This window comes from Leuciscus leuciscus (genome assembly GCF_965113295.1).
Source record: "Leuciscus leuciscus genome assembly, chromosome: 4".
Classification (NCBI taxonomy): domain Eukaryota; kingdom Metazoa; phylum Chordata; class Actinopteri; order Cypriniformes; family Leuciscidae; genus Leuciscus; species Leuciscus leuciscus.
This window is the reverse complement of record NC_138728.1, coordinates 24,339,461-24,343,737: the sequence shown is the minus strand read 5'-3', so window position 1 is coordinate 24,343,737 and position 4,277 is coordinate 24,339,461. Positions and strand designations below refer to the sequence as shown.

The 4,277-nt window shown below is 35.5% G+C and overlaps 1 long non-coding RNA gene across 1 annotated transcript; it reads right to left on the bottom strand.

Moving 5' to 3' along the window:
* Positions 1-614: 614 nt before the first annotated feature.
* LOC309497943 lies at positions 615-3,216 on the bottom strand. The gene is made up of 3 exons (XR_014205773.1): positions 2,784-3,216; positions 2,084-2,212; positions 615-1,564 (listed from the first exon to the last, which is right to left on the bottom strand). It is a non-coding gene; the product is annotated as an uncharacterized lncRNA (long non-coding RNA).
* Between the last annotated feature and the right edge of the window lie 1,061 nt (positions 3,217-4,277).

The window sequence follows — 4,277 nt, the reverse complement described above, 5'->3', positions numbered from 1 at the left end:
ACGTTTTTTTCACGTCGTGAAAAAGTTGTCACAACGTTTTTATCCTACGTATTTAATACGACAGATGTCGGGTTTTTTAAACGTTATAAATACGTATTTTCACAACATTGATGAAAGTTTTTTTTTAACGTTGCTTCGACAATATGCGTCATGTTCAACATTTTCAAAATGTCAATATCACGTCTTATGTGGTACTTTTTTTCCTATTGGTTTTTACCACGTTCACCCGAAAAATTCACTGAAAGAACGTGTTAATCACTAAAACCTGAGATGTTTCCACCCTTGGATACGCCTGTAAGCGTTTGTAGCAGCAGCCGTTCTGCAACTGCTGCCACGTCCGTCTTCAAAGAATCCAGTGTGAAGAGTAATCGATCCAGTGGGCTATAAACTCATCTTTAACACAATTCTTTCTGGGACCCGTTAAAAACATTGAAAAATCACTGGACACAAAACATAAAAGTTAAGCAAATTCTTTCGAATTTATTGATTAATAACACAATATGATTGATATATGATTAATGATTTTAATTAATGAGTGCATTTCTGTAATATATTACTTATTCTAGAATAAATAATGATACAATTTATTATTTATATATATATATATATATATAACATTTATGATTATTATCAGTTGTACAGCTTCATATTTTTGTGGAAACTATGATACAGTTTTCAGTATTCTTTGAATAGAACTTTCAAAAGAGCAGCATTTATTTGAAACATAATTTTTTTTAAACAATTTAAAAGTTTTTACTGCGACTTTTGATCAAATTAATCTATCTTTTCTGTATAAACATTTTTTCAAAACAATAAATCTTTAAAATATTGAAAATGTTTATAAAACAGAACAATGGCCAATTATAACCACATTAGAAAACATTAAAGGGATAGTTCACACAAAAATGTAAATTCTGTCATTAATTACTTACCCTCATGTCGCTCCAAACCCATAAGACTTTTGTGGAGAACACAAATGAAGATATTTTTAACAGATGCCTTATGTGCGCATACAATTACATCTTTATTCACAAATTATGTATCTCCAACGCATGTTGCTCCATGAGATCGCTGGCTCTCTCGCCAACACAACACTGATGAATCGTGGTGCTCCGTGAACACGTGTCAGAGATGTATATTTTGTGAATAAAGATGCAATGGGTTTTTTTGCACACACACAGCATTCACTTCACTTCATAAAGTTGAGGTTAAACCACTGGAATCATATTGATTATTGTTATAATGTCTTTACTACCTTTCTGAAGCTTGAAAGTTGTAGTTGCATAAACTGTGAAATGGAGGGACAGAAAGCTCTCAGATTTCATTAAAAAGATCTACATTTGTGTTTCAAAGATGAACGAAAGTCTTACAGGTTTGCAATGACATGAAGGTGAGTGATGAAAATGTTTGGTTAAATTTGACGCATTAGGTAAATCAGTTCCTCAGGGGCACCAGTAGATCTCTTCCTGATCTCTGATCTTCTGCTCCTTCCACCATCCCAATCCCGGATTATTGAGCCACGACAGAAGTTTCCACTTTGAATGCTTTAGCCAGGCTGTTTTTTCTCCAGCATCTAAAGTGAGAAAGAAATCAATAACCAAAATGTAAATGTAAAAAAACAATGGTTGTCCAAAATGTGAAGTATACACTTGAGTTTTCCCTCTACATACTTGTGGAAGATTTCAGTCATAGATAAATTGTAAATGTTTGCTTGATTAGACATTACCTGTCTAGAGATGTTATGTTTATGCTGAAATATAATATTGGTTTGTGTTTTAAAATCACCTATCACATGTCATTTTGTAGCGAACTGTCTCGTATGATTAAAGTTTTGTGCTTCAGAACTTCTGATAACATAGTGAGTTTTTAGGGAGCGAATGTTTCAGTGCACTGTAAGGATTTTGTGATAAAGACGGCCCTTAACCACTGACTACTGAGCTAGAGACCTAAGTGATATGCACCCAGAGTTTAGCACCTTGATTAGCTTGTTCAGGTGTGCTGGACTAGGTTGGAGTAAAGCTCTGTATGTAAGTGGACCTTGAGAGACAATGTTGAGATCTCCTGCAGTATATTCTGAACTTACAACACTGGGATACCTGAACACTGAGACCAAAGTTCTGCAGAGTTTCTGGTGATCCTTGATCAGCTGCTCAGGTCTGCTTAATTGGGTTTGGAGCTAAACTCTGTGATCAGGACTAGATGGCAAACAATACTGTAAAGGGGAGAAGACAAACAATATTATTTTGTTGTAAATAATTTGTTCTGTCTTCATCTGCTTACCTGTACAAAGTATGCATCATGAATAAGCGGTATATATTGGATTTGATCTTTTAATAACACCGTTTTACTACATTAATTCTAAGTACAAACCTGATAAAAATGACTGGGCAGTGGAGGAAAGCCTTATTTTGCCCTCCAGGTGGGCGTAATGGTGTGACGTCACGTGATAACTATGAATTAACCATACAGTGCGTACTTTTGGTTAAATAAATTAGCTTATTTCCATTCATCCATTGACCAATTGTCAGCAAAACCTTTACAAAACTATCAAAATATCTCATCTACACAATAGATGTGATTAAAAGCCAAAACTTACAGCTCAAGTCTATAACGGTTAGTCAACCTAACGTTACTGCTAACTTACCTCTAGATAGACTACTTTTTCGAAGACACTAAACCATTTCTATTAAGTAAATATTCAACGGAAGCAAGTGATTTACATGAAAGAAAGTCTCAGAAACATTTGTATGTACTATTTGTGTAATTTTATGGACTAAACTTACCTTAAAGTTGTTAAAACAACAGTGAGAGACGGAGTTTCGCTGATTGTCAGTTGAGTTGCCGCCTCGTTTCCATGGTAACGCCCTCCGCTCCAGTTCAAATGCGGCTTGAATGTTCAGCGCGCGCGCCCATTAAAATACGTAAAAGTCACGCAGCATTTACATTTAGATTGATGGAATGAATTATTTGATAATCAGCTAAAATATCATGAAACTTGATATATTATTAAGTGGATAGGAGGCCTGTGGCCATCGCAAACTGTAAATTGAATGAAAATATGAAAGCATTGAAAATGTAAAACAATGTTTTAAGTCATTTATATATATAATAGGCTACATTATAACATAATATATAGGTCTACCTTTAGAAATGGTAAACGAGGTGTAGAAATAAAATAGCAAAAACTACATGATATAATTATGAACTTATTTTCATATAAAGTAAAAAATTTCCAAAAGTGTGTATGACATGTTCAGTGATGATTAGCGTAAAAATGTTATCAGGAAATGTATAGGCTATTAAAGGGGTGGTATAATGCCCTTTTCACAAGATGTAAAATATATCTATGATGTCCCCAGAGTGTGTGTGTGAAGTTTTTGCGCAAAATACCCCACAGATATTTTTATATAGCAAGTTAAAGTTGTCACTTTTTGAGGGTTTGCAAAAACGCACCGTTTTGTGCCTGGCCCTTTAAATGCAAATGAGCTGCTGCAGAGGGCGGGGTTTCAAGAGACCTCTCTACCTCTCACAGACACACTAAAATTACAGAAACTGTTCTGCCTTTAATGTTAAACGGAGTCAGATAAGGATGGAGAGACTCAAGAAGAAGTGACAACATGTAGAATGCAACAGGACGTCTCTGAATGGTTAGTTGATGAATTTATGTTGCTGATGTGGAGTTAACTATCTTCAATTAGGATATTCTGTCATGATAAATCTATAAATTGCTCATATATGAACTGTTGTGAGATGCACACAGAGTGACTTTCTATTGCATGTGAAAAGATGGATGCTAAAGTTTGAGCTGACTCACAAATGTACTCTTATACAACAACTTTTCCTCTTCTCAACATGGACTGCGTGTTCCCGGGGGCGGGGTTTATGTAAATTCTAGGGTTAGTGATGTCACTAACCCGAGAGGAATGTCGTGTAGTCCCAACCAGCCGTTTGTTGTAGTCCTTTTCTTTAAAAGCAAATATCTCCCTTTGCTTTGAACTTTGAGCGTTGTAACTTTGCAGATGTTGTTTATGCTCAAACAGCAACATTACACACTAACTAAAGTTAGAAAAGTGAAATCACACTCAACCACCCCTTTAAATGAGAAGAGACAACTGAGAGTAAGCATTCACATATCACCTAAGTCCTTTTAATACTTGATAATCAGGCTGCCTACAGCGGTCTCTGTTTCTGTATGTAATAAGCAGACAGGAACGGAGTCCATGTGCGTCTTTATTTAGCGTACGCCATTACACAACTGCCCGCAAACCGGGACCAAC